The following is a 6,792-nucleotide window of genomic DNA, read 5'->3' as shown; positions in this document are numbered from 1 at the left end:
CAAAGGTGTAGGCGAATAATGGGGTCATCGGTAATTTACCTACCCCTCGCTTCCAAGCTTTGCGTGATCATTTGACTCAAGAGTAGAATAATGAGGTCACTGGTAATTTACCTACCTCTCTAAACTGAACAAAATCATTTCATCTTTTATTCTTTTTTTTTTTTTAAGCACTGAAGGGAAGAGAGAGGGGAGACATACTTTGAAAAATTGCACTGTCTTGTATGGCCTGAAGAAGAAGTCTAGTCCACTGATTTCCAACTCCAAAGTAAGAGATTAAGTCCGGTTAAAATCCTGATAAAAGTTGAGACAGCGTTGGTTGAACTAGATATCCTTTGAATATGGGCTTTCAGGATTGTTGATACAGCTCATAGTCTTTTCCACACTTCAGTTCTGAGGTCAAGCTTAGTCAAGAATCATTAGAGTGTTAGCCAAAGAACAAGAACCATTAGTTAGAGATCATAATTCAACAGAAATTTTTGAAAAATTTGACTCAATAAAAACAAAAATATGGTTTTGACACAAGACACAAAAACCAAGTTAGTAGTTAGTACTAACCTCCCCCAGACTTAAACAACACTGTCCCCAGTGTTATCAACCAAGGGAAAAGCTAAGAAACAAAAATTGTGTTGAAAAATTGAAAGAAAAATTGAACAGTTTCGCGGGTTACCCAACCGGCGTCAACAGATGCCATACAAGGCAGCATCGATCGATGCCCTCAACGAATGGTGAATTTTGGCCGAAACTCCTTGTTAGTTGCAGTTAGTTGTGTGTGTTGTGATATGCTCAAATTTACCCTAGAGCTACTCTCTCAAATTAAGAGGTCAATGCAGTAGTTAGGGGTCGAATTCCACAAGGACTCAAGACTACACAATAAATTATAGAGTTTTATAATTAAGCTAAACAAATTAAATTGAATTAAAATAAACAATGCAAAATATTAAATAAAAGCTGTGAAAATTCAGAAGATCAAACAGCTAGGCCTAGGGAATTTTTCAGGAAATTATGAAATATTAAATCAATCAATAAATTAGGATTCAAGCAATTAAGAACAGATCTAGAACTCTAAATACTTTTGTAAATTAAATCAGTTCTCACTGCAAATAATATCTAAATTTAAAACCAGAAAATCCAAATCTCTTTGTAAAATTCTAGGTTAAAAATCAGCAATAAAATCAGGTTTAGATTGTTCACAAAATCACTTAATCAAATCTCTTTGCAAGAAGTAATTTTGCTCATCAAAAGGTTTTATCAGGAAAATCAATTATATTCTCATATCAATTTATTTTCCTAAAGTATTAATTCTAGGTGATCAATCAAGAATTAATATGAAGAACAACCTAAGAGGAAGATCTAGATAGATAAAGAATCCTAAATAAACAGATCTAATAATTCATAAAATCCTTGTGAAAAACCCTAAACCTAACAAGCAAACTACTCAGACATATTCAATGAAGAACAAAACATGATTCTGAATAATAAGCAATTGAGATTAAAAAGAGTAAGAAGGAGTTCAAGAAATTCTTCTCTCAAAGCAGTTCAGATCTCTCCTCCAAAAGCTCTCAAAAATCTCTCAGGGTTGCAGGAAAAATAAAACTTGATAGAATAAAACTTAAGGGTTTGGAAAACCTAAAAACTATATATATATGTCCTAAAACACGTCAGGGACTAGTCTTGCAAATATGGAAAACTTCGGGCAACTTTGTAAAACTTCCAAATTTGGCTCTCTCGTCGGTTTGGACTGGGTGTCGATCGATGCTAAGGCAGTGTCGATCGACACCATCTCCTCTGATCGATTCCAAGTTGATTTCTTGCGGATTATTGCTCCAAACTGATCCAAATTGCTCCACTTTGCTCCTTTCATGCTAAAAACCTGTAAAGACTCAAAAACAATCTAGAAACAAATGAAAAGACACTAAAAGACTCCTTATATCATGGTTAAAAACCACAAAAACCATGATATATCAACTCCCCCAGACTTAGCCTTTGCTTGCCCTCAAGCAAAACAGAAACTTAGACCTGTGAAAGAGGTTTGAAAACAGGGAACTCACTCAATTGCATGATGATTCTTATTCACACTCTTCATTTACCTGACTCAAAAACTTACTCCTTATACTCAACCATGATAAGCATCAACATTCCTTACTCAAGTCCCACAATCCCTTGGAATATCTGAAATCCCCATTGTCATCTCATTAGTCAATATTAAAGCAAGTACAGGTGAGTTCTTACCTTGGGTGTATTGATCAGTGGCATATGGATTCTCTTCAGGCCAAGACATTCTTCTTACATCTCCTTTCCTCTCCCTTTTCTCACTTCAAATTTTTTTTTCTTTTCTTTTCTCTTTTTTTCTTAATCAAAGGTGTAAGCGAATACCGGACTCATTGGTAATTTACCTACCCCTCGCTTCCAAGCTTTGTGTGATCATTTGGCTCAAGAGTAGAATAATGAGGTCACTGGTAATTTACTTACCTCTCTAAACTGATCAAAATCATCTCATCTTTTATTCTCTCTTTTTTCTGATTTTTTTAAAGCACTGAAGGGAAGAGAGAGGGGAGACATACTTTGAAAAATTGCATTGTCTTGTATGGCCCGAAGAAGAAGTCTAGTCCACTGATTTCCAACCCCAAAGTAAGAGATTAAGTCCAGTTAAAATCCTGATAAAAGTTGAGACAANTCTTTGAAATTCTTATTGATGATAGGAGAAAGTTTAGGAGAAGGAGAGGTGTACCTTTGCCTTACCTGAGGGCTCTGGAGTGTGGATTGATGACTCTTCTATTTGGGAACAGGTTTCTGACTTGGAACATCATTCTTAGAGCTGTTCTGTCTCGGTCGTGGAGGGGTGTCGATCGATACCTTGTTGTTGGTGTCGATCGACACTGCTTCTGATGCTCGTGTTGCAGCAACCTTCTCAATAGAAAATGTCTGTCCATCAATAGTAGGAGCCCTCCTCAGCTTATCCATCNCGCCTCCCACAAAGCGCTTATTTTTAGTCATTAGCTTGACTGTATTGGAGCTTAGGCATCCGGAGGAGCAGAACATGGCATTGAAGTCCTCTTCATCCAAGGTGGTGTATAAGCTTTAGGTGCATGAGGTCTGCCAAGGATGTTAGGAACAGGACCAGGGCGGGATTTAGGGATGGTTGTGCTTCTCTTATGTCCTGCAAAATCATCAACAGAAGAAACAAGCACTCTACGATAATCTCGTGGCTTGGTTAACTGCAAAACAGTTTTTATCTCTTTGAAATTCTTATTGATGATAGGAGGAAGTTTAGGAGAAGGAGAGGTGTACCTTTGCCTTACCTGAGGGCTCTGGAGTGTGGATTGATGACTCTTCTGTTTGGGAACAGGTTTCTGACTTGGAGCATCAGTTTTGGACAAGCTTTGTCGCGGTCGTGGAGGGGTGTCGATCGATACCCTCTTGGTGGCATCGATCGACACTGAGCCTGATGCTCGTGTTGCAGAAACTTTTTCAACAGAAAAAGTCTGTCCATCAATAGTAGGAGCCCTCCTCAGCTTATCCATCTCAAAATTCAAACTCAAACCATCCACATTCAGTGCTATGTGTCCCTTCTTCACATCAATGATGGCACCAGCTGTAGCCAAGAAAGATCTTCCTAAGATGAGAGGATCTTTAGGCTCTTGATCATACTTCAGCACCACAAAGTCAGTGGGAATCATGAAGTTGCCAACCTTAACTGGAATATCCTCTAAAACACCTTCAGGAGTTCTTCGGGAGCGATCAGCCAAGATAAGAGAAATCTGAGTTGGCTTGAATTCTGTCATCCCAAGTCTCACAGCAACAGAATGTGGCATCAAGTTGATGCTAGAACCAAGGTCACAAAGTGAGTGTGCAAACCTTCCTGTGGAGATAGAGCAATCAAGTACAAAGCTTCCAGGATCTGGTAACTTCTTAGCAGTCTTACATTGAATGATTGCACTCACTTCCTTAGAGACAACCACCTCCTGCTTCTTCTCTTTCTTCCTCTGTACAGGCTGGTTCAACAGAATTGCACTGACATCTTTTGTAAGAAGTGCTCCTTCTTCAGGGCTCAAACCATTGGATACCATTCTCTTCACATACCGCTTAAGAGGTGGTGAAAGCTTTACTGCATCAATTAAAGGCATCTCAATCATCACCTTGTCCATCATTGCTTTGCATCTAGCTTCCTCCATCTCTTGCTTAGACTTTCTTGGCTTGGGAAAAGGAGCCTTAGGCTTGTAGACCCTTTCAACTGCTGGAACCTGAGATTTTGCAGCTTCTGGTTCCGTCTGGGATGAGTGTCGACCGACACCCAGGTGGTGTCGATCGACACCATCATCTGCAGTCGAGGATTTGGTCGATTTCTCTTCTTTTTATGCAGAAGCAATTTCACCATCATCTTCATCTCTCACCGATAAGGCATTGCAAGCATGTCTGGGGTTTGACTCAGTTCTTGCTGGAAGAACACTCTCTTGCCGTTTAACAGACCCAGCAGTCTGTGCAACTTGAATCTCCAGCTTCTTAACATGAACATTCAATGCATCAATCTTCCCATTCAGCTCAGTGTAAACATTGTCAATCTTCCCATTGAATGTCACTGTCAATTGCTCCTGTCCTTGCAAAAGCTGCTCAAGCATGGCCTCCATTCTACTCTCTGAAGAATTCTTAGGAGGTGGAGACTGATAAGATGAGTTCCCATATGTCCTTGTATAGCCATTGTTCTGTTGTTGCTGCTGATACTCTGGCTTGGAAGTGTAGCCTGAAGAGTTCCCACTGTAAGGCCTATTGCCTTGCTGATTTCCAAACCGCTGTCCCTGATTCCCATACACATAGTTCACATCTTCCTCTTGGTGTCCTTGATCAGGTTCTGGCTCATATGTCTCAACCTCAGCAGCAAAATGAACAGATTTCTTTCCCATAAGGAGATTATGCACTGAATCCAGCTTAGCATTAACAGAAGCTAACTGGTTTGAATCAAATCCTCCATGCAATCTCTTCCTTTCAGCATCTGCTCCTTTAGTGCTATTGCTAGAAGCCAAATTCTCAATCAAAACTTCAGCATCTTCTGGAAATCTTGTCTTGAAGTTCCCATGACTTGCAGCATCCAAAGCTAACTGATACTTCCAGTCACACCCTCTGAAGAAGATACTCAACAGTTGTACCCTTGAAAAACCATGGTGTGGACAATCCCTCTGATAAGCTTTGAATCTCACCCAAGCTGCCTTGAAAGCTTCATCTGGTCTTTGCTTGAAAGTGGATAGCTTGACTCTCAACTCATCTGACATTGCATCATCATAGAAATGGTTGAGGAAAGCCACTTTGACTTGTTGCCAAGATGTCAAAGATCCAGCTGGCAACTGCTTCAACCACTGAGATGCCTCTCCTGCAAGTGAGTATGGGAAGAGCTTGCAGAATATGAAGTCCTCAGTCACTCCATTAGCCTTGATACTGGTCACAAGATCCTCAAAATGCTCAATGTGATCCAAGGGCTTCTCATTGAGCAAAGCAGAGAAAGGTCTTTGCCCAACTAGTTGAAAGTACGCAGGTTTCAACTCAAAATCATTCCTCTGAAAAGGGGGAGGAACAATAGCAAACCGGTTCTCATACACTAGATCAGCCCGATTGTAGTCAGCAATGGTCCTGATCAGATCCCGGTTGTTCTTCTGTCATCGAACGGGGTTCTGTACGTGGTTGGCAGCTCCACGCACGTCTGCAGGTGGGTGTCGATCGATGCCACCTGCTTGGTGTCGATCGACACCGTCGACACCATCAGCTGGTTCGTCGACAACAGCAATTTCAGCAATCACATTGCCCTCAGCATCAATCTTTTGGCCCTTCTCATTGCGCAAGTGGCCCTCTTGATCCCTCAAANAACAACCACTTCCTGCTTTCTCACCTTCTTCCTCTCAACAGGCTGGTTCAACAGAATTGCACTGACATCTTTTGTAATAAGTGCTCCTTCTTCAGGGCTCAAACCATTGGATACCATTCTCTTCACATACCGCTTAAGAGGTGGTGAAAGCTTTACTGCATCAATTAAAGGCATCTCAATCATCACCTTGTCCATCATTGCTTTGCATCTAGCTTCCTCCATCTCTTGCTTAGACTTTCTTGGCTTGGGAAAAGGAACCTTAGGCTTGTAGACCCTTTCAACTGCTGGAACCTGAGATTTTGCAGTTTCTGATTCTGTCTGAGAAGGGTGTCGACCGAAACCCAGGTGGTATCGATCGACACCATCATCTGAAACCGAGAGATTGGTCGATTTCTTTCTTTTTCTGCAGAAGCAATTTCACCATCATCTTCATCTCGCACTGATATTGCATTGCAAGCATGTCTGGGGTTTGACTCAGTTCTTGCTGGAAGAACACTCTCTTGTCGTTTAATAGACCCAGCAGTATGTGCAACTTGAATCTTCAGCTTCTTAACATGAACATTCAATGCATCAATCTTCCCATTCAGCTCAGTGTAGACATTTTCAATCTTCCCATTGAATGTCACTGTCAATTGCTCCTGTCCTTGCAAAAGCTGCTCAAGCATGGCTTCCATTCTACTCTCTGAAGAATTCTTAGGAGGTGGAGACTGATAAGATGAGTTCCCATATGTCCTTGTATAGCCATTGTTCTGTTGTTGCTGCTGATACTCTGGCTTGGAAGTGTAGCCTGAAGAGTTCCCACTGTAAGGCCTATTGCCTTGCTGATTTCCAAACCGCTGTCCCTGATTCCCATACACATAGTTCACATCTTCCTCTTGGTGTCCTTGATCAGGTTCTGGCTCATATGTCTCAACCTCAGCAGCAAAATGAACAGATTTCTT

The sequence above is a fragment of the Camelina sativa genome, chromosome 20, assembly GCF_000633955.1.
Source record: "Camelina sativa cultivar DH55 chromosome 20, Cs, whole genome shotgun sequence".
NCBI lineage: Eukaryota > Viridiplantae > Streptophyta > Magnoliopsida > Brassicales > Brassicaceae > Camelina > Camelina sativa.
The sequence above is the reverse complement of the archived record's forward strand: the minus strand, read 5'-3'. Positions refer to the sequence as shown.